Source organism: Amblyomma americanum, chromosome 1 (assembly GCF_052857255.1).
Source record: "Amblyomma americanum isolate KBUSLIRL-KWMA chromosome 1, ASM5285725v1, whole genome shotgun sequence".
NCBI classification, from domain to species: Eukaryota; Metazoa; Arthropoda; class Arachnida; order Ixodida; family Ixodidae; genus Amblyomma; species Amblyomma americanum.
The window spans coordinates 545,605,940-545,630,821 of NC_135497.1; the positions used below are offsets into that span (position 1 = coordinate 545,605,940).

General features: G+C 45.4%; 1 pseudogene; it reads right to left on the reverse strand.

Annotated features, from left to right (window-relative positions):
- Positions 1 to 1,812: 1,812 nt before the first annotated feature.
- Positions 1,813 to 24,882, reverse strand: part of LOC144129442 (uncharacterized) — a 38,170-nt pseudogene continuing 15,100 nt past the window's right edge.

A 24,882-nucleotide genomic window follows, 5' to 3' on the forward strand; every position in this document is an offset into this window, starting at 1 on the left:
AAAAACAACAACAAAAGCATTCGCGTTTGGATGTCGATACCGCTTTGGCTATCCGTTCGCGAACAGGCTCCGTGGGTTGCCAGACTGCGACTCACATTCTGCTAAGGCTGCTTTATAAGACGAGGGGCGACTTTCGCTCGCTGTTTTTAAGAAAAAATCTCGACTTATATTCCTGTTTATACGGTAGCCTTCAACTTAACTAAAACATGTAAGCTATAGCCAAAGAGAAATGCTATGACACCACCAGGAAGGGTACATGACGAACGGCTTGAAATTTTGGTGCGAATGTAGTCTGGATTGCTGACACCAAGTTGAGGTCAACCATGTGATGCAGTCGCTGAGATTTCAACCTCGCTTGGGTTATGTGTTGCTGAAACCACCATCCTCGCTTCAGCGGCTACGTGATGGCTCAGTGGATAGGGCGCTTGGCTACTGATCCAGTCACCTAGGTTCGAACTCGACAGAGGCAGCAGCGTTTTGGTGGAGCCGAAAAACAAAGGTGCCCCTGAGCTGTCAAAGCTCCCCGTGTGGTCAAAATCATTGGAGCCCTCCACTACGGCATCTCTTTCCTTTCTTCTTTCCCCCAAAACCAATTTTCAATCTCATTTTTTTTTTGCTTGGGCCAAGTTTCTTTCAATAATTCCTGTCACATCTCTTTCAACTCTCATCTGAGGTCTTGTGTGGGATACCACCTCCTGTGCGGTCACGGTTTGTGGGGAACTTCCGTTGATGGCTTTTCGTTCGCATGAGGCATATAATGCTTTCCCAGTGAATGAAAAAAAAATATAGCTGCGGTTCAACTACTGCTGAGCATGGTTAGAGAGCAAAAAATGTGGTGTATTCGGCAAGTAGACATGGCTTGGCGTCTTAACGTTCGCGTTCCGCACACTGGATAGGCTGTGCGCCCACTCTGCCAACCTAGCAGGTGGCAGTTAAATTAATGGTTGATCGCAAGAGGTTGGTCACCCAATGAAGGCTGCTGCCTATTGGTGCAGTGCGGCGTGCCTGCCACAATGTTGTCAGCACTAATGCGTGCAGTGCACATCTCGCTCACATCCGTGAAGTACCTGCAAGTGTGGCTGAGGCGTCCAATGTACCAGGGAGCCAGTTGTAAGCCTTGCTTCCTCAAAATCATCGGAGCAACAAATATAGCAATGTTTTACATTCCAGTGACCTATACTGAGCTTAGAATTTGCAACCATCATTCAGCTGCAGAAACCCAACGTGAAACAGCATAAGAGAATAAGTTCAATCTTGAATTATTTACTAGTTGTATGCAAATCGTGCAGCAGAACCTCGTTTGTATGCTTCCGGATCAAACATTTGTCCAAACACTTGGGGTTTTTCAGTGACTATTGCCTTCCCTTTTTCTTGAAGTCATTTTCGAAACCAAAATGCTAGTTTTGGATCACGCATTTTTTCGGACAAAAAGTCTTCCCGTCGCATTTGAAAGAAAGCTTGCAACAAGGTTCTACTGAACCACATGGTGATCCGTGTTTCAAAGTAAAGTCTTTCACATTATTACAATGAGAAGAAAACATGGTACTAAAAATTTGGCGTCTGCAGACCTCTCTTTTCACACTGACATTCCCAGATCTTGAGGGTCCTGCAGATGGCAGTCACATTGGTGCAGTAGGTTCGGACTGCAGCATAGCAGAGAGGGTGCCGTGGGTACAGCGCTGCGAGAGCCATCCAACCACCCGCCACGCCAGGGAGTGGTCCCGGGTGACCAGCTTGAGGATGAGGCCGCCACAGAGCGAAGAACCATGAATGCAACCAGTGGAGTGGGGCAGCTGGCGCAGCACTACCGGGCTATGCGTGAGAGTCGTTCATCACCTCGCCCATTAGCATGGCAGGTATCTTCACGTTGATCAGTACCTGGTGGGTTGGTTCAAACAAGATACCACTGCATTTACCAACACGAACATAGATAAATATTTTAAGCATCGAGAGTATAGAAACACATCCTGTTGCTTATTCAGCAAGAACTTTCGGTGCGAATAATGAATGCAGATTGGTTGTCTTGTATGTAGAGTAGAATCTCGAGAAACGAAAATCGGTTAAACGGAATGAACACTTAAATGAAACAAACGCCCCGCAGATGATTTGTTTTGTATTAAGGCAATGTAAATAAAATTTCGTTAATAAGAACTCAAATTTTCTGACCATCATTTAAACGGAACCGAAAATAGACTCGAAACCGCAACTTGACGTGCACTCGCAGCCCCATCGCGGCACGCATCACTGCCCCCCCCCCCCCACTTCTTCCCAGTTTCTGTCTTTGGACATCTCCGGTGGTTTTCTTGCACACTGCTGCCGCATTGCTTGCCTTCTATGACAGTGCACTTGCAGTTGTGTTCAGCTAGGCTTAAGCGGTTTAAGCCTTACATCCGCTGCTCAGCGTCGTACAATGGCAGCGCAGAAGTGACCTCACAATGTGCTTACGTTGGAAACGAAGATGGAAATAATCAACGAATTCGAGTGGTTGCTTTACAAAAACAATGCTTGTGACGAAGTACGTCGTCCAAAAAAGCAGCCTCAGGAGGATACTTCAGGACAAGGATAAGCTGCGGAAGGCTTTCGAGACGTCACGCTTTGGCCCTCAAAAAAAAAACGACTGCGGGTGGCCAACCTCGAAGATCCGGAGAAGTGCCTGGTGGTTTGGCTACAGAGAGCCCGCAGTGAAAGCATTTCGATCAGCGGGCAGAAGAATTTCTTCTGCAGCTCGGCACCGAAGGTTTCTCGGGCAGCAAAGGGTGGTTGACGAGATTTAAAGATCAGAATCGCATAGTGTGTCGTGCAGTTTCAGGGGAGGCTGCCGTTGCAGACACGACGGCATGCGGGGACTGGCGAGCAAGACGGCTCCCCGAAACTCTGCAGGAGTACGAATCAAAGACCATCTACAATTGCAGATGAGACAGCACTGTTCTTCAAATTACTACCTTCAAAATCCTTGTCATTCAAAGGAGAGAAATGCATCAAGGAGGAAGCTGAGTGAGGACAGGTTTACCGTCCTGATTGCGGCCAACATGACGGGAAGCGGAAAATTGAAGCCGCTAGTGATAGAGAAATAGAAGCACCTTTGCTGCTTCAAAAATGTCGCAACCTTGCCCGTTTCTTATCAGGCGAATGGCAAGGCGTGGATGACGCAGTCAATTTTCAGGGAACGGATTTATCGCGTGGATGCGCGCTTCTCGCGAGAGAAGAGGAAAGTGTTATTCCTCGTCAAGAACTGCCCCGGACATGGAACTATGCCTGCCCTGTTCTGAAGTCCATACAATTGGAATTTCTGCCAGCAAACACCACAGAGCCACTGCAGCCTATCGATCAGGGTATGATCCAAGCACTCAAGTCGCTCTTATGCAAAAACATTCTTCAGAGGATGCTGTTACGGATGCACAAGGGGAAGAACTAAAGGGTGGACGTACGGCGTACCGTTTACCTCCTTGATGATGCTTCGCGGCAGATGCGTGCAACGACCATTGCCAGCTGCTTCAGACATGCAGGGTTTGCCTCAGCTACAGAAGAACACTGCACACAGGATGAGCTTGATGCCCAAGATGCAGCCGAAGAGCTGCTACTGCAGAATTGTGCTGCGATAGGCTTACAATTTGATGAGTATGTTCACATTGACAGTGACGTGGCAACATGCCCGGAAAACACCGTGGAGCGCATTGTACCCGATGTGTATCCCCCCGATGAAAGCGAAGACGAGGAGGAAGAAGTCAAAAACTAGACTGCCAACTCTGATCCTGTGGTGACACCTGCGCAGGCGAAATCGGGAGTCCAACTGTTGAAGAGTGTCTTCCAACGAGAAAAGGGTACCGAGCTGTTTTTGAGCAGCCTGTCTAGTATGGGTGGCGCCATTCAAAGAAACAAAGAAAACGGTTGTGAGAGCTAAAACAAACAAGCATAAAGTTCTTTTTCACAAGCCAATAAATCTCAGTTTCTACTCATTTCCGCGGAATAAGTGGAGTATTGACAATTTTTTTTCATTCCAGTAGTGCTTTAAAAAAACAAAAGTTCACTGGTTACTGCTTTTGTGCGATAAAGTTTGTGCCCATAGTGTACTGTTCTCTTTATTATCTACGTTCTGTATTTCAGATCCGCTTCCGCGAAGACTGCCAACTACGCACACGCCTGCCTCGTCGGGAGCAAGAAGCGCCGAACAGATTGCGAAATCCTGAACCTTCTCTCAGTAAACAAAACTCCTGATAAAACGAACCGATTTTCCTGATCCTTTGAGGTTGCGTTTAACGAGAGTATGCTGTAATGCTGCTGGGCACTGTTAATGTCTGTGGTTCGAATGGTGTTTCCATGACATGATCCAACTGCTTGATCAGGACGTCACCAATGGAGTTCCCACTCCTAACATTTCTCATCCATGATTGGCAGCTTAGCAGTTAACTTGCTCCCTTCCTACGTTTTAAGTATTCAACTCAATTCTATCCCAGAAAGCATTAAATTCTTAGCATTTACGGGACTAACCTAATACTTCACTAAAGAAAGCATCTGCCCCCCCCCCCCTCCCGCACTATAAGAGGTCCTAATATTGTTCACTGACCATCCTGCTGCTTTTTTCTACACCCTTCTCATCATAAGTTTGTCTTCCATTGTAATGTGCAATGAATGAGTTTTCTGCTGGTACACATTCTATTATTTTACAGTTCCTCATTACTACTGCTGCAGTAAGCATTCATTCACTCAAGTCCACGTAGTAACTACGAATGTTAAGTGGAATGTTTTCCTTGTTTCACAAAAAACTCCAAAAGGCAGAATGTGTATGTCACCAGTTGTTCTTCAAAAGGTTCCTGTGAATACCTCTATGCAGGGCACAAGAAAACTCAAAATTTACAAAATAATCTCGGCCAGCGGCTTGCACGACCTGCAGGTCACATAGCAAACCATACCATGGACCAAGCGAGTCTGTGCTAGTCCGCCTCCATATGCACCCCAAGCTGTACTTTCTCTACCAGCTTTTCATAAAGTTACAACAGAGTCCATTTTCCAGGCAACCGGGCAGGCCCAAAGATGGGGACACGTGGAAAGGAGCAAGGGCCTCCGGCCTCTCTACCCCCTTAGGTTAGCAGCATTGCTTGAGCTGTCGCACAGAACGCAGCTTTGGCCACATTATCTATGGGTTTACATGTTCATCTCTACTGAATGTTATTTCTTGGAGTTTCGTGCTACAAAAGGGATATTACTGCTTTTGTTACAAGTGAAGCACTCAGTTAGTGTTGTAAAATTTGTACTGCCAAGTAAATTACAAGACTTAATTTGACAACGCATGAATACACGACAAGCACAAAGGAAATTTTACTACTTTGCTTCCTTATTTTGAAAATTTCTTAAATCATGAAATTTTTCTGTGTTCTTGGGGCCCTAAGTTAGTGAATGTTGAGTGTACATCTCACAAATTTACATCACAACTTTCTATGCAAAAAAATACAAAAACGAAGAGCTACTTTGCAACACAAGGCTATGTGACCGATTCATCTATTAACAACAATCCCTTGCTAACTATGGTATTTACACGATTTCAAGTCGACCCGCCTCATCCTATTGCGTCAGGAAAAAAAACACGTGATCACGAGCACATTGCAAAATTCTAGGCTTGCGCCATCGTTCTCACTAATGCTGCCGTTGTAATCGCTGTTGCGATCCCACAGCACGTCGTTCTAGTGTCGCCGTCCAGCGAAATCCCCCTCTTCGCAAACGACCACGGCACGTCGCCATCCTGCGAAATCCCACACTTCGTAAGAAGCTGCACCACATCGCGAGGAACTGCTGAAAAGTTTTGCTTCGTTGTAGGCGCCACCCGCATCAGCCATTCCGAAAAGTCAAACTTGCGGCTCTGTAGATTTGTTTGTTCTTTTGGCGTAAAGAATGACAGGCATCTTGAATGCTTACCAAGGTCACAGAGCACAAATCATTGTCGAAGCACTACATTCAAGACTGGCAAAACCTGGGTACCAGTCAAGTCAAATGTGTCAAACAGAGCCAGAGGAACTACGTGTGAGCGGCGCTGGCTCTCCTATCAGTTGCCAACATTCCCTGGAAGCGTTGTGGTTTGCAATGGTGGTGCCGCCGCAATTGGAACACCAGCCCTTCCGTCAACTCAACTATCGGCGCTTCCATCAGAGCCAAGTGTGCAGTTAAATGGAAAAAGAAGAAAAATCATTCTTAACAGGTGCGCAGAGTGGCTGAATGCTACAGGGCAGAGCCGTAGGCCAAATGTAAAATTGCAAACACGCTGTAGCATCCCTGATATATCATTTCTGTCGCTTTATTTATGCAGCCATCTTTTCGTTTTGATTGTAAGACGACCCCCACCACCCAAATTCAGATTTTTAAATTACAAAAAGGGTGAATTTACAATCGTGTAAATACAGTAAATGACGTCCAATGTGCATTAAAGCGTCATTTAGGTTTGCATATTTGCGAAATTCCACTTGGGTTCTAGATAATGTAGCAGATAGAATGCAACACTGGCCCAAAAGAGAGATTGTGGATAGGAGACAACCTGTTATTTGTTACTCATTAACAAAAGCAAATCTGCAAATCTGTTCACAGAAGGATATCTAACTGTGCATACGTGGGAGGCGATTTCAATTCTGCCCGTTGTCCTTGTTTGCAATTAAATAAGAGCAACACCTGATGAAAGCAAGCATAGGAGACAAGTTTAGTATCTCAATGCATGTAGACTTGGAGTTACTTGTTCTTCAGATATTTTGTGCATTATGTCTAATAATGTACTGCATTCTGTGCTGGAATGTGCTACTATCCCAATAACTAAGAACACAACCCATGCTCATGCATGTTTTCTCCAGTCCAAATGTAATAAAAGGAAAGAACCCACACGCATTAAAGAATCTACGTACCTTGAGGGTGTTGGTGTATGGCACAACCAACTGGTACTCTGCCACTTGCTGTGGGCAGGCATTGCAGAGGTTGAGGTGGAGGTCGACATGCAGGGACCGCTGCTCGCGCTGGAAGGTTGCATCGAGGTGGTCTTTCACCGACCACCTCAAAACAACCTGGTGCTTGACAAATGTCTCCAGTTTAACCAGCATGCCAAATGTGAACGAGAGCAGGGCAATGTCTGTCGACCGGGTGGGTGGCCAGTGGATAGGCCTCAATGGGGCTGGGCATCAACCACTGGAATATGCCCTTTACACCCGGCCAAATTTTTTAAGACGAAAGCCTTTAATGGCTCATGGTCCGCCAGAAGTGTCTGTCAGCAGGATGTGTCCGCCTTGCCTATCAATAAAATGATGTCATCAAAACTAAATTAGCAAAAAACATTATTATTAATGAAATGAAAAACAAAAAAAAATAAAACAGTAATAAATGCAGACAAAAATAAAATAAAAACATTGCATACAGGCACGGTGGAAAAACACGCACTTTCTAGAATGTTCCATGGTTTGGCATTCCGGCACATAAGCAGACTTAAAAAAAAAAACAAAATAAAAAGAATTTAAGGACGGAATGGAAAGGAAGGAGTGAGGGCAGGAATAAATTGCTGACACGTCTAATGGTCATGACGTGGCTGGCAGAAGAAAAAGAAGGAAGAGGTGGAAAAATACAAAAGAACCAAGGGAAGCAATGAATAGAGCCAGATACAATCAGCCAGGCATTTAGCAAAGCAGGGAAAAAGGGGGAAAAGAAAACAAAACATAATAACTGCAGAAATATATAAAAATAAAAAAAACAGAAAAGCAAACAAAACAAAAAAATACTATGGGTATAGAGCAGTCGTGGAAAAAAAAAACGCGTTCTAGAAAGTTCCATGTCTTCGCATGCTTGCATGTAAGCAGAATAAAGTGCCCTCCCTTTTTTTCTCTGCCTGCATCACACCATGCGTGGCCCACCTGCGTGGCAATCAAATGACACGGCTGGTGCAACATCACCACGGTGAGCCTGTCCCAAACTTGCCAAAACTAAATAAATACGATAATACAGCTGCAAACCCCCGGGCCATCTGCAATTCTTCCCTTCGCCATCAAGACGTTGTTTCCTCCCAAGAACTATGTGATTACCCCAGGAACATAAGCACATATGGGCATGTTCAGTACAGGTCGGATGTTCAAATTGGGTTCCTCGGGAACCTTGGATTACTTAAAGTGCTTTTTGGATTCCCCAAACACCGAAGCATCTCTTAATCCTCTCCCACTCTTCCTTTAACCACTTTATTTTTTACTAATCACACTATCATATATATAACGCCGCCACGTTGGCTGAGTGGATATGGCGCTCCGCTGCTGGCCCGAAAGACGCGGGTTCGATCCCGGCCGTGGCGGTCGAATTTCGGTGGAGGCGAAATTCTAGAGGCCCGTGTACTGTGCGATGTCAGTGCACGTTAAAGAACCCCAGGTGGTCGAAATTACCGGAGCCCTTCACTACGGCGTCTCTCATAGCCTGAGTCGCTTTGGGACATTAAACCTCCATAAACCATAAACCTATCATATATATAACCACATTATTCTCACAACACTAGTTGGAAGATAGGGTGAAAGCCGACGCACAGCATGTACAACATTCAATACGCTTGGCGAACTGCACACAATCATGCACAGTCTCTTAACGCATTTCCATTATTTTTAAAATGAATGCGAGTCACAAGCACACACTCTTCCCATGCAAACAGCCCGTTGACTTTTTTTTTGACAACGCACTCCCAAGTATGCTCCCTTTTTGGGCAAGATAGCTGTCCAACGGTAGCTTTTCATGGCATGCTGCAATGGAAGCAACCTTGATGCATTGAAAGTCGTGAGGGATGGCAAGACATTGGCATAAATATGGAAACGGGCTCAGAACTCCATTGACCAAGCTGCCTGGTAGAAGTTCTCCAAGGGAGATGTCGTAACCAATAGATATTACAGCCATACAAGGGGGCACATTAAGTGGTGCATATCATTGCAAGGGGAGCATTACGCAGATTTTGGAGATGAAGGAGTGTACGATGGGGGGCTAGTTGGTAATCCATGAACTAAGAACGAAAACCACGCAAAGGACGATACACAGGGAAGAAGTAGACAGGACGAGCGCGGACTTGCAACTGTTTATTGAAACACATCTTCCTTCCATCACCAACCCTACGCATGCGCAACAAGCAAACTCTATCTTATCGAGTTCAAGAACTTCAGCTCCTTCTTGTACAGATAGACCGAAGCCTCGCTTACACACTTCTCGGGCCCATATCTATCAATCTGCCAGGCTTCGATGACCTCACGTGTTTTCTGGTTTTTGGCCCTTCCGATTATCTTTGTACGCTCAAAGAGTGGCGTGCATTTATTGTCACAAGAAAGACAGTGTTTGGGCAAATGCATGCCGCTGTGGGAGCCCAACGAATTTTTGTGTTCTTGTAGGCGCTTATTAATGCAGCGTCCCGTTTGTCCCACGTAAACTGAGCCGCAACTAAGCGGGATTTCATACACTACTCCCATTCGACAGGACACAAACTTGATTTTGTGGTTTACACCACAGCCTGCTTTTGTTCTCGTTTCATTGTTAGTTAGCGCGCACAAACGGGACAGCTTACAAGGCGCCGAAAAGAAGATTTCCACACCGAATTTTCTTGCCACCCTCTTCAGGCCATGCGAGGTCTTATGTATATAGGGCAGTACTTCAAATTTCCGCCTCTCACGAATGCCAGATTCTCGAGCACTAGAAGTTGGGATGACGGTTCTCAACAGAGACCCGGCAGCGGCCTGCAGAAGCGACGAGGGAAACCCAGCACAACTTAGGCGTGCGACTTGAGCGGAAAAGCTGAGTGAAACCTTGTGAAAACAGGACTTCAGTAATGATGACCTCAAGCAGGATGAAGCAATTCCTCTCTTAATAAGCTTAGAGTGACAGGAGTCATAGGGTAAAAGGGCCTTTTTTGTTCTAGGCATGTACATCCAACACAAGTGGTCCGGTTCACTGAAAAACAATCTCAAGTCCAAGAACTGTAAGGAAGAATTCTCAGGCAATTCTACGGTAAAATTCAAACTGGGAGCCTTAGATTTAAAAGACGTTAAAACTTCATTAGTGACCTCTTGCGGGTTGTCATTGGGATTCATTTTTAAGAGTATTAAAAAGTCGTCTACGTATCGGAAAACTCGCGCGATGCGGTCGTCAGTTAACGCCCGTGAGAGTGAACAGTCAACTTCCGCTAAATATATTTCAGTGAGAACAGGTGCAACACTCGACCCTATACAAATGCCTCGTTTTTGTACATAGAATTTATCCTGAAAACTCACTAGCGTTGAGGAGAGGTACACATTCAACAGTACACATTCATGGAACTGTTGAATGTGTACCTCTCCTCAACGCTAGTGAGTTTTCAGGATAAATTCTATGTACAAAAACGAGGCATTTGTATAGGGTCGAGTGTTGCACCTGTTCTCACTGAAATATATTTAGCGGAAGTTGACTGTTCACTCTCACGGGCGTTAACTGACGACCGCATCGCGCGAGTTTTCCGATACGTAGACGACTTTTTAATACTCTTAAAAATGAATCCCAATGACAACCCGCAAGAGGTCACTAATGAAGTTTTAACGTCTTTTAAATCTAAGGCTCCCAGTTTGAATTTTACCGTAGAATTGCCTGAGAATTCTTCCTTACAGTTCTTGGACTTGAGATTGTTTTTCAGTGAACCGGACCACTTGTGTTGGATGTACATGCCTAGAACAAAAAAGGCCCTTTTACCCTATGACTCCTGTCACTCTAAGCTTATTAAGAGAGGAATTGCTTCATCCTGCTTGAGGTCATCATTACTGAAGTCCTGTTTTCACAAGGTTTCACTCAGCTTTTCCGCTCAAGTCGCACGCCTAAGTTGTGCTGGGTTTCCCTCGTCGCTTCTGCAGGCCGCTGCCGGGTCTCTGTTGAGAACCGTCATCCCAACTTCTAGTGCTCGAGAATCTGGCATTCGTGAGAGGCGGAAATTTGAAGTACTGCCCTATATACATAAGACCTCGCATGGCCTGAAGAGGGTGGCAAGAAAATTCGGTGTGGAAATCTTCTTTTCGGCGCCTTGTAAGCTGTCCCGTTTGTGCGCGCTAACTAACAATGAAACGAGAACAAAAGCAGGCTGTGGTGTAAACCACAAAATCAAGTTTGTGTCCTGTCGAATGGGAGTAGTGTATGAAATCCCGCTTAGTTGCGGCTCAGTTTACGTGGGACAAACGGGACGCTGCATTAATAAGCGCCTACAAGAACACAAAAATTCGTTGGGCTCCCACAGCGGCATGCATTTGCCCAAACACTGTCTTTCTTGTGACAATAAATGCACGCCACTCTTTGAGCGTACAAAGATAATCGGAAGGGCCAAAAACCAGAAAACACGTGAGGTCATCGAAGCCTGGCAGATTGATAGATATGGGCCCGAGAAGTGTGTAAGCGAGGCTTCGGTCTATCTGTACAAGAAGGAGCTGAAGTTCTTGAACTCGATAAGATAGAGTTTGCTTGTTGCGCATGCGTAGGGTTGGTGATGGAAGGAAGATGTGTTTCAATAAACAGTTGCAAGTCCGCGCTCGTCCTGTCTACTTCTTCCCTGTGTATCGTCCTTTGCGTGGTTTTCGTTCTTAGTTCATAGATTTTGGAGTCCACGTTGGTCACCCTCGATCGACAAATGCGATGGATGTTGACGGTCGGCTCAACGTAAACACTGTCCGGTAACAACTGGCAAGCACGTGGGCCATCCTCCAAGAGACGTGCAATGGTAGCACAACTGCTTTCACTGTAAGATGTTTTACTCAAGATACCATCGAGCACACTGTCAGAGCGAGGGGACCGCTTGTTTAAAGGGACGCAGAAAGGGTTGTTTGAGCATGGCTTTAAAATGCTTGCACTATGTAGAGTACAGGCCACCTAGCGTCAGTGCCGCATACAAGACCTCAAAAGCGAGCGGGAAGTTTACATTTTTAAAAATTCCCGCTTTCGCACCTCGCGGAGATGTGTGGTGCTTGGCTTTCGTGCGAAAACCTGGCATACAACGTCACACCTTGCAAGTGACGTCAGCAGCCGGAGGTTACCAATGGTTCAGAGCGCCAAATTTTTTCAGGCGTCATGCTCTACTGTGGCCGCTCCGCGCGCGCCTCAGCTGGCGGAGGTAGTGGAGCGGCCGAGTGCGATGGGCTGGCGGAGGAGCGCCGCTGTTTTGGCGGGCGAGAGGAGAGGGAAAGGCGCGACGACGCGAAAGTTCAAACTTTATCTGCATATAAATCAGCTTCCACAAAACGCATTAAAAGAATTCTTACTGGAGGATAATTTTGAAGCGGCGTTTTTAAACATCCCACACATATCGCAACTTCATTGAGAGCCCCTTTCTGGGTCCCTTTAAGGTCTGTATAAAAATGTATAAACTGAGCAAAAAACCCTTAAATTTATTTCTTCCCTTTGTATAAAACTGCGTAAAACAGGCTACCAGCTGTTTTCTCTCTCTCCCTCTATAACCCTTCCACCGGTGCTTGAATCACTTGAGACCCCCCTCCGACGGAGAGAGACTTTAAGCCCTGCGTGCACATTATGAAAGGTTCAATTGGCGCTAGAACGTTCATATTTACGAGAAGCACCTTGTAAAACTTTGAAATCTGGGCAGCGAAAACCGTTACAACTTGCGCTGCTGACGCACACACAGCCAAACTAGAAATTCAAAAAAGCTGCCTAATGTTGCCCTCCTTCGACTACAAACTAAGGCCGTTTCGCTATTTTGTGCATAGAGCTCAGTCGATGAGTGAAAAAAAGTTAGCAACAAAAAAAAGACTCTCGGTGCGGTCTTAGCGTGTGTTATGTGCAAAATTGCCTGCTAAAATGCAATATAAAAATTAACAGGGCATTGAACTCTGCTTCAGCGGAGAAATGCGAAAGCACTGTGTTTGTTACTGCTGCTGAGTTCGACTACTACACCACTTCGGAAATTTCCGTTTACGACATACTATGACACTTCGTTATATCATATTTTTACTTGCAACACACTACGAGTTGCATCACAATTTACTACAAAAAATTCGTTTTTGACGAAAGGAAGTATGCCATTGAAAGTGGATATCCCATCGGTTCCGAACTCCTGCTGCAAGCTAGCCTTCAACTTGACTAAAACATGTAAGCTATAGGCAAAGAGAAATGCTATGACACCACCAGGAACGGTACATGACGAACGGCTTGAAATTTTGGCGCGAATGTAATTTTGAATGCTGCCACCACATTGAGGTCAACCATGTGATGCCGTCGCTGAGATTTCAACTTCGCTTGCGGAATGTGTTGCTGAAACCACCATCCTTGCTTCGGCGACTACGTGGTGGCTCAGTGGATAGGGCACTTGGCTACTGATCCAGAGTACATAAGTTCCAACTCGACAGAGGCGGCAGCGTTTTGGTGCAGCCGAAAAACAAAGGCGCCCCTGAGCTGTTAAAGATCCCTGGGTGGCTGAAATTATTGGAGCCCTCCACTACGGCACCTCTTTCCTTTCTTCTTTCCCCAAAAACCAATTTTCAATCACATTTTTTTTGCTTGGGCCAAGTTTCTTTCAATAATTCTTGTCACATCTCTTTAAACTCTATTCTGAGGTCTTGTGTGGTATACCACTTCCTGTGCGGTCACAGTTTGCGGGCAACTTCCGGTGACGGCTTTTCCTTCGCGTCAGGCATATAATGCTTTCCCACTGAATGAAAAAAAAAATAGCTGCGGTTCAACTACTGCTGAGCCTGGTCAGAGAGCAAAAGATGTGTTGTATTCGGCAAGTAGACATGGCTTGGCGTCTTAACTTTCAACGTTCCGCACGATGGATAGGCTGTGCGCGCACTCTGCCAACCTAGCAGGTGGCAGTTAAATTAATGGTTGATCGCATGAGGTTGGTCACCCAATGAAGGCTGCTACCTATTGCTGCAGTGCAGCGTGCCTGCCACAATGTTGTCAGCGCTAATGCGTGCAGTCCACATCTCTCTCTCACAACCGCGACGTACCTGCAAGTGTGGCTGAGGCGTCCCTTGTCCCAGGGAGCCAGTTATAAGCCTTGCTTCCTCAAAATCATCGGAGCAACAAATATATCAATGTTTTACGTCTCTAGTGACCTGTACGGAACTTTGAAGTTGCAACCATCGTTCAGCTGCAAAAACCGAAATTTAAACAGCATAAGAGAAGTTCAATCTTAAATTATTTGCTAGCTGTACGCAAATCGTGCCGCAGAACCTCGTTTGTATGTTTCCGGATCAAACATCTGTCCAACCATTTGGGGATTCAGTCACTAATGCCTTCCCTTGTTCTTTAAGTCATTTTCGTAACCAAAATTCTAGGTTTGGATCACGCATTTTTCTAGACAATAAGTCTTCCAGTCGCATTTGAAAGAAAGCTTGCAACAAGGTTCTACTGAACCACATGGTGATCCGTGTTTCAAAGTAAAGTCTTTCACATTATTACAATGAGAAGAAAACGTGGTACTAAAAATTTGGTGTCTGCAGTCCTCTCTTTTCACACTGACATACCCAGATCTTGAGGGTCCTGCAGATAGCAGTCACATGGGGCAGTAGGTTTGGAATGCAGCATAGCAGAAGAGGGTGCCATGGGTACAGCGCTGCGAGAGCCATCCAACCACCCGCCACGCCAGGGTGTGTCCCGGATGACCCAGCTTGAGGATGAGGCCGCCACAGAGCGAGGAACCATGAATGCAGCCAGCGGAGTGGGGCAGCTGCCGAAACACTACCTGGCTTTGCGTGAGAGTCGTTCATCACCTCGCCCATTAGCAAGGCAGGTATCTTCTTCACATTGATCAGTACCTGGTGGGTTGGCTCAAATTAACAAGATACCACTGCATTTACCAACAGGAATTTAGATAAATATTTTAAGGATCGAGAGTATTGAAACACGTCCTGCTGCTTATGCAGCAAGAATTTTCGGTGCGAATAATGAATGCAGAGTGGTTGTCTTGTATGTACAGTAGAACCTCGCTAAACGAAAATCGGTGAAACGGAATAAACTCTTAAATAAAACAAACACCCCGCAGTTGGTTTGTTTTGTAATAAGGCAATGTAAAGAAAATCTCCTTAATTTAGTTTGACTTGAAGCAGCGCAAGGCCGAAAGCCAAAGAAGAGAGCCGAGAAAGAAACGGACGACACAGCGCTGAACTAACAACTGACATTTATTTGGCACGCTGCACGTATAAATACATTCAGGCACCAAAAAGGAAAACAAAGCAAAGAGCTCATTCATGCACTGGGATTCTGCAAGCCAACACAAGCTAAAATGTGCGATTCAGGAAGCGAAGTTCTTTTTGAGATAAAGACACTGATGGAGCGCTTACACATGTGTCACCATACATCTTGATGTTCGAAGCCTCGATTATTTCGCGGCACAGCTTATCTCTGTTCCTATCCACAACTCTGCAAAATTCAAACTGTGGGGTGCACTCGCACTCACGACAGTGCATGCTGAGGTTACGGGACTCTTTATTATCTACATTGTTGCGGTGCTGCCTGAGCCTATCATTTAAGCACTGTCCTGTCTGGCCAATATAAAACCTATTACAAGTCAGTGGAATAGAATACACGACATTTTTTTGACACTTCCCGAATTTGCGCTCATAATTTTTCGTGCAAACGGGGATAGTTTTCCCTGGATTGTTGACACGCATGCACAAACTTGATAACTTAATGGGAGCCGAAAAAACAACATCCACTCCGACTCTTTTACCAACACTTTTCAAATTATGTGATATCTTGTGGATGTAGGGAATAGCTGCTACTGGCTTACTTGTTTGACATTCAGGACTCGGGGAGCAATTCAGTTGCTTCAACAAAACATCGGCCACAGAAGAAAGAACATGAACAGCGCTTGTTTGTCTTTACACCTCAGTTTCCACGTCCCGTCTTTGTTGCGCTGTTTCAAAATGAAAAGAACATGAAGCGGATAGCCACAAGCAGTAAGCCTCCCTACTTGGTTGCTAAAGCTGCGTGCGGTTTTATGTCGACAAGATTTTGTAAGTGCACTCCTGAAGCTTGACATGACAATTCCTCTTTTAACAAGCTTCGAGTGCGCGGAACTATAAGGTAGCAACGGTTCATTAGCCCTAGGCTCGAAAGACCAGCACACACTGCAAGGTGAAAACTGCAGGCTCAAGTCTAGAAATCTGATTGTGTCCTCTACAGGAACTTCATGAGTTACTTCCAAAGGGGCAAGAACATCAGAAAATACACCTCGAACTTTGGACACTTCCCTACTAAAGGCTTCGCGCCCACAGGTGAGCAAAACTAGATAGTCATCCACAAAGCGAGAAACAGCTGCAACAGCTGTGCCATTTAAGCGTTCATTTAGTTCTCTGTCATGCATAGCTAAAAAGAAATCACTCAAAATTGGGGCAATGCAGGAACCTATACAAATGCCCTTCTTCTGAATAAAAATTCGACCTTCCCACTCTGTATACGTGGATTCAAGGTAGGCTAATAACAATTCTAAAAAGTTCTCCACCGACATGCCGGCTGAGTTCTGAAAGCGAACGGCACCATAATTGTCAATGACGTCCCTAATGCACAAAAGGAGACTGTCATGCGGAATGGAGTAGTAAAGGTCCTTTACGTCAATAGAAAAAGCGCACAGTTGCTTGTCATGGTAGTAGTCTAGGGTGCTAATCACGTCGAGGGAATTCTTATCCTGGAAGGGATCGTCAACTGGTAGTTTTGTTAGCTTTTCTTTCAGAAACTGTCCTAAACATTTTTGCCAGGAACCTTTCTCGGAAACGATAACGCGGTACGGCACGTCGATTTTATGAGTCTTAACAGTAAAAAACATGGTCAAGCTAGGCTTTTTACAGGTATTTATAGACGTAAACAGCTTGTCTAAGTTATTCTGCTTACACAACTTTTTCACCTTGCATTTAGACTTCGCAAGACTTGTTTTTCTCCCCTCCTTACATACAGACTGGACGGCATCCATTGCTTTTTCATTGAAACTATCCTTAGACAGAACGACAAAACCCTCTTCCTTATCCGCCGTCAGCAGGACCAAAGAATTGTCACGTAGATAGACCACAGACTTATTGATGGGCAGCTTCTTAGACTGATTCCTAGGGCGGGAGAAAACATCGACACCTTCTGAGATGCATCTGCTGGCCTCAGGAGCTGGAGCATATCCGGATATATGCCTTACCATAGCAAGAAGCTCTGGTGCACTTTTTCGGGGCTCAACAGCGAACTTTCGGCCAAGATCGAGGACTTGACGCACATGGGCCGGAAGCGGGGCGCCGCTCATGTTGTGAACCTGGCCAACGGACCCACGATGTTTCTTCGGAACCCGCTTCCGGCCCATGTGCTTCAAGTCCTCGATCTTGGCCCAAAGTTCGCTGTTGAGCCCCGAAAAAGTGCACCAGAGCTTCTTGCTATGGTAAGGCATATATCCGGATATGCTCCAGCTCCTGAGGCCAGCAGATGCATCTCAGAAGGTGTCGATGTTCTCTCCCGCCCTAGGAATCAGTCTAAGAAGCTACCCATCAATAAGTCTGCGGACTATCTACGTGACAATTCTTTGGTCCTGCTGACGGCGGATTAGAAAGGCGGTTTTGTCGTTCTGTCTAAGGATAGTTTCAATGAAAAAGCAATGGATGCCGTCCAGTCTGTATGTAAGGAGGGGAGAAAAACAAGTCTTGCGAAGTCTAAATGCAAGGTGCATAAGTTGTGTAAGCATAATAACTTAGACAAGCTGTTTACGTCTATAAATAACTGTAAAAAGCCTAGCTTGACCATGTTTTTTACTGTTAAGACTCATAAAACCGACGTGCCGTTCCGCGTTATCGTTTCCGAGAAAGGTTCCTGGCAAAAATGTTTATTTTTTATAGGGTGTTTAACGTCCCAAAGCGACTCAGGCTATGAGAGACGCCGTAGTGAAGGGCTCCGGAAATTTCGACCACCTGGGGTTCTTTAACGTGCACTGACATCGTACAGTACACGGGCCTCTAGAATTTCACCTCCATCGAAATTCGACCTTCGCGGCCGGATCGAACCCGCGTCTTTCGAGCCAGCAGCCGAGCGCCGTAACAACTCGGCCACCGCGGCGGCCGACAGTTTCTGAATGAAAAGCTAACAAAACTACCAGTTGACGATCCCTTCCAGGTTAAGAATTCCCTCGACGTGATTAGCACCCTAGACTACTACCATGACAAGCAACTGTGCGCTTTTTCTATTGACGTAAAGGACCTTTACTACTCCATTCCGCATGACAGTCTCCTTTTGTGCATTAGGGACGTCATTGACAATTATGGTGCCGTTCGCTTTCAGAACTCAGCCGGCATGTCGGTGGAGAACTTTTTAGAATTGTTATTAGCCTACCTTGAATCCACGTATACAGAGTGGGAAGGTCGAATTTTTATTCAGAAGAAGGGCATTTGTATAGGTTCCTGCATTGCCCCAATTTTGGGTGATTTCTTTTTAGCTATGCATGACAGAGAACTAAATGAACGCTTAAATGGCACAGCTGTTGCAGCTGTTTCTCGCTTTGTGGATGACTATCTAGTTTGCTCACCTGTGGGCGCGAAGCCTTTAGTAGGGAAGTGTCCAAAGTTCGAGGTGTATTTTCTGATGTTCTTGCCCCTTTGGAAGTAACTCATGAAGTTCCTGTAGAGGACACAATCAGATTTCTAGACTTGAGCCTGCAGTTTTCACCTTGCAGTGTGTGCTGGTCTTTCGAGCCTAGGGCTAATAAACCGTTGCTACCTTATAGTTCCGCGCACTCGAAGCTTGTTAAAAGAGGAATTTTCAGGAGTGCACTTACAAAATCCTGTCGACATAAAACCGCACGCAGCTTTAGCAACCAAGTAGGGAGGCTTACTGCTTGTGGCTATCCGCTTCATGTTCTTTCTTCTGTGGCCGATGTTTTGTTGAAGAAACTGAAATGCTCCCCGAGTCCTGAATGTCAAACAAGTAAGCCAGTAGCAGCTATTCCCTACATCCACAAGATATCACATAATTTGAAAAGTGTTGGTAAAAGAGTCGGAGTGGATGTTGTTTTTTCGGCTCCCATTAAGTTATCAAGTTTGTGCATGCGTGTCAACAATCCAGGGAAAACTATCCCCGTTTGCACGAAAAATCATGAGCGCAAATTCGGGAAGTGTCAAAAAAATGTCGTGTATTCTATTCCACTGACTTGTAATAGGTTTTATATTGGCCAGACAGGACAGTGCTTAAATGATAGGCTCAGGCAGCAACGCAACAATGTAGATAATAAAGAGTCCCGTAACCTCAGCATGCACTGTCGTGAGTGCGAGTGCACCCCACAGTTTGAATTTTGCAGAGTTGTGGATAGGAACAGAGATAAGCTGTGCCGCGAAATAATCGAGGCTTCGAACATCAAGATGTATGGTGACACATGTGTAAGCGCTCCATCAGTGTCTTTATCTCAAAAAGAACTTCGCTTCCTGAATCGCACATTTTAGCTTGTGTTGGCTTGCAGAATCCCAGTGCATGAATGAGCTCTTTGCTTTGTTTTCCTTTTTGGTGCCTGAATGTATTTATACGTGCAACGTGCCAAATAAATGTCAGTTGTTAGTTCAGCGCTGTGTCATCCGTTTCTTTCTCGGCTCTCTTCTTTGGCTTTCGGCCTTGCGCTGCTTCAAATCAAACTATGAATAACCAACTCGCCCATCAGCTTGTGCATTCTCCTTAATCGGAACACAAATTTTCGGAACATCATCTAAACGCAACCGAAACTAGACTCGAAACCGTTAATTGACTTGCACTCGCAGCACCATTGTGGTACGCATCACTGTCCCTCTCTTCTTCCCAGTTTTTGTCTTTGGACGTTTCCGGTTTTATCGCACACTGCCGCCGCATCGCTTGCCTTCTGTCACGGTGCACTTGCAGTTGTGTTCAGCTAGGCTTAAGCGGTTTAAGCCTTACATCTGCTGCTCAGAGTCGTACGATGGCAGCGCAGAAGTGACCTCACAATGCCTTTAAGTTGGAAAGGAAGATAGAGATAATCAACAAAGTCGATAATGGTTGCTTTAGAAAACCAATGCTGGTGACGAAGTACGTCGTCCCCAAGAGCAGCCTCACGAGGATACTTCAGGACAAGGATAAGCTGCGGAAGGCTTTCGAGACGTCACGCTTTGGCCCTAAAGAAAAAACGACAGCGGATGGCGAACCACGAAGATCTGGAGAAATGCCTGGTGGTTTTGTTGTGGAGAGCCCGCAGTGAAAACATTCCGATCAGCGGGCAGAAGAATTTCTTGTGCAGCTCAGCATCGAAGGTTTCTCATGCAGCAAAGGGTGGTTGACGAGATATAAAGTTCGGAGTGGCATATTGTGCCGTGCAGTTTCAGGGGAGGCTGCCGCTGCAGACACGACGGCATGCGGGGACTGGCGAGCAAGACGGCTGACCAAAATTCCGAAGGAGTACGAATCAGAGACCATCTATAATGTAGATGAGACATCACTGTTCTGCAAATTACTACCCTCAAAATCCTTGTTATCAAAGGAGAGAAATGCACCGATGGGGAAGCTGAGTGAGGACAGGTTGACCATCCTGATTGCGGCCAACATGACGGGAAGCAGCAAATTGAAGCCGCTAGTGATAGAGATATCGAAGCACCTTTTCTGCTTCAAAAATGCCGCAGCCTTGCCCGTTTCTTATCAGGCGAACGGCAGGGCGTGGATGACGCGGTCCATTTTCAGGGAATGGATTTATTTTTCGCGAGAGAAGAGGAAAGTGTTATTCCTCGTCAAGAACTGCCCTTGACATGGAACTGTGCAGGGCCTGTTCTGAAGTCCATACAGTTGGAATTTCTGCCAGCAAACACCACAGGGCTGCTGCAGCCTTGTGGTGTTTGCTGGCACTCTATCCTGTGACGTCATAAGAGTGCACCAAGTTTGAATGCGAAGGCGGAAAAAACCTTTTGAACTTCGAATCCAAATTTCTTTTAAATAAATGCACCTTCCGCTCTCAGGCAAGTGGCAACAAAGCCATGAAATGCCAGACTATCAGATTTTGCTAACAAAAAAAAATTTATAGAGTTCTCACTGCCCCTATAACGTCCTGAAGCGGCTCGAGCTATGAGGAACGCTGTAGTGAAGGGCTCTGGAAATTTCAACCACCTGGGGTTTTTTCGCCTCCGTGGAAATTCAACCCGAAATTCAACCACAGTGACCGGGATCAAATCCGCGTCTTTTTCGGGTCAGCAGCCGAGCACCATGAGCAATGAGCCACCGCGGCAGCTGAATTAGGGCTGCATCTACATAGAAATACAATGGTTTGGCTAAGTGCAGCAGGTGCAGAATTATGAGTCAAAGAAAGGCTGATACATCATGGAGCACTTATTTTTTACTGAAGTGCAAGAAAGAAAATGCTATGCCTGCACTAGTTCTTTCTGTAGTTCTGGGTGGTCAATTCTCATCAAACTGAACTAAACCTATAGACTGTTCTCAAGCGCAATGAGGAGCAAAGTGCAGGTGTGCGGAGGAAGGGACTTGTCCTCTTCTCGCTGGCTTGTGCAACAGCCCTGACTACGGCACACTGGGCTGGAAAACCAGGCATTACTGTGATAGCGTTAAGGCTCCCATTGTGCAGAAATCCAGCATCGTCAGTGCTGTAACTGAAAAAGCAGCTGGCCCACCTGCCACCTAGGTCACGTGACCTAGTGATGTCATCACAAATTGCCCACCATGGCAGGTGGCACTTGAATTAATGACTGGTCGTCAGTGGTTGCTCAGGGTCCGACAAGCTGCACTGGCAGCTGTGTTTGAAACGGCGACCTTCCAGGGCAGTGGCACATCGCTTCACTGCTGCACCTATGCACCGGAAGTGGTTTGAGGACTCCCACGATATATGAACATAAAATAGAGAATGACTGTGCTGCGAAGCAATATGCAAAGAGGACCCCTGGCCGCTGAAGGAACTCATTAATGCTATCGCGTCTCACCTTTAAGGCGGAGCTTAAGAGTTCCTTCAAGCTTTATTGTAGATTTAACTACATTGGAATGGAGCATTATTTTTTGGAAGAATGCATGCAGTGCACATAAACCTTGGCTAAAATTGCTTTTTCATTTTTGTTAGAAATTGGTAAAAGAAAACACAAAGGTGCGTACTACGCCATATCTCGTGACTTCCCTACTCTTCTTAGGGTTTAGATATGTGCCATGCACAGGCATAATGTGGCAGCTTTCATCAGATATTGTCACATAGTAGTTAGTTTAAAAAATTTTAAATAACTGCATTTCTGTTGGAATGCATAACTGCAGAAATGTATTCCAATCGACTTCTGCACTTACATTCTATCGAGGCTATCGTCTCATACTGCTTCAGCTTGACCTTAATTTCAATTTGGTGAATCTACAGAACAAAAAAAAACTACATTTCCTAACTTTTTTGTTTTTTCTAAGTGAATGGAAATAAACGAAAGTTCAAGGAAAAGCCCTTTTTCTCACAGGCAAATTTTAGGCTTATAATGTGCCTTTTCTTACTGCTATAGTCCCTCTCACAAGATAGTTTGCAGCGCTGGGAAAGGTACAGTTCTGTCATCCAATGAGGCGCAAAGAAAACAAACAGTCGCTCAAATATATGTGAACTGTTTATAATCTTTTTTAAACAAACATTGAAGTAATGAAAAAGGTAGTTCAGGATGGTGTTTTGAGAGTACAGCGAGCCATTTGTTCACTGGCTAAATTATCAGAGAAAGTCCTCAGAAACACAGCACTGGAGAGGCCTGCCCCATCATTTGTAAACAAGGCGTCCGCCAAGTTTCGCAGTGTCTCATGTGCGCAGAAGCTGGACACTAGTGCTATTTCCTTCCTTGGGATGGAGCCATCGTACTGGGGAGAGGGCATGGATGAACACATTATGCAGCGCCCGCTGTTCTGATTGGGTCAGATTGCTGCAGCCTTCAGAGTGCTGCAAACTTGTGAGATGGAGTATAATTTCAGCAGTGTGTTTTGAGCCATTTCACAGAAAAAAAATACAAATGTGCAAAAATAAAAATGCAAGTAAATTATGAGAGTACTTTTGCATGTTTTACACATTTTTTTGTAACTACTGCTTCTGTGCATTACTTGTGCCAAGTTGTATTAAGGTAGCTTCGATCGTACCATTGATATTGTTATTCATTCTTAAGTCTCACACCACCTTAAAATGCACTTTTGCATTTTAACCTTCACTTGAGTGCTTTCAGTCCCAACACGTCTACAGCACTCAATATTTAACAATGAGAGGAAATTCACACGATCTTTCTGTGAAGAAAATTTTCTTTTCAGTGAGGCACATTTGGACGCGCAAAATAAAACTGTACGTGTCAATAGTGGAGTTGTCCCAGAAAGGAATATAAAGATTAAAATTTGCAAATGAGTAGTGAATTATATTCCAGAGCACCAATCGGTTGACCCTTTACTGTATGTATCAGTGGAGGAAACATCAAAGGGACCATGCAAAAAATAATTGAGGATACATAAAGCAGACGAGAGATTGGCGTTTGATCACTCGTCACCTCATTGCAAGAATTTTTGAGCTAGCATCAATAATAACCAAGATATAGAAGATTAAAAATTACGCTCCTCCTCTCCCCTCTCAACCCCTACACGTGAGGCACCAGAAAAAATAAAGAAAACAGGTCTGGAACTGAGCCCCGCCTATGAACACGTCATCCGTTGACGTTCGGTTTGCAACTCCCGGTTGTCGCACCCAGCGCCCCAGCAGCAGCATCGGCAGCGTCTCCGTGGTCTCTCTTCGCCTTTCTGGGTTGCGGCGCGCGTCGGATTCTTTGGCTTGTCGTCTGTTGTTGCGGACGAAAAAGACACTGCGGGTGGCTCAGCAAATCCCGACAGAAAGAGGCGGCAGAGGTAAATTGAAACCATATGCGCGAAGGCAATGACCTGGCTTGCGCTTGCCCGAGGGGCTCGCGCGACGGCACTAGCAGACGACTTTCACCGCTACCGGAAGCGTGCCCTTGATATCATGGCTGCCGTGGCTCCAGTGAATGACAGCCTGTGGTGGCCTGCCAACGTCCTGGAACTAGTTACGTCTATTTTCACGATTTTAGTTGCAAAATCCATCACTACAAGAACTCCAGTCGGCCCGCGAATTTTGAAAAACACGGTTTTTAACAATTTATAATAAATTGCCGGATCAGTTTCAAAGGTTCATACTTAGTGTAAACGCTCCTGAGCATCATTTCTAAGCATTGAAAACATTTACAAGCGACTTTTAATTAATTGCATAGTCCCTTTAAGGATATCAAATAATATATGTTATCTAGAGGATAAGATGAGTACAGACTAAATATTACTCAGATATGACGCAAAGGTATAAGCAAGAAAAGGTTGTCAGGTTATCAGCATGTTGGCATATAGCATCACACGATTATTTTTTTTTAGTATGCAAACATATTTCATTCCAGTCGCGTCGTTTATTTCCAATGAGTACAAATTGCTTGTTCGAAGATGATGTGACAAGCGCAAATGTGCTGAACATTCATTGGGGGTGGCTAGCCACATCTTTGTATTCATCATGCAATACACACTCCATAACTATAACCGCACCTAAGTGCGCTGGCCGTTTCCAAACAGCTGGACTCAAATCCATATTTATTTAAAAACAGATCGCAGCAACAACACGTTTCACTCTGGCAATTCTTCATTGATTTGCACTGGCAGCGAGCAAGCAATTTTCCCTATACATAATAACGATGGAGAATCCGCCTTTTTCACAAGGCCGCTCTGCGCATGTGGCTCTCTTCTCCTCCAGCTCCACTGAAAATGAAACAGCCTGCTCTTATGCGTAGTTCAAGTTGGTGACAGGCACACACACACACACACACACACACACACACACACACACACACACACACACACACACACACACACACACACACACACACACACACACACACACACACACACACACACACACACACACACACACACACA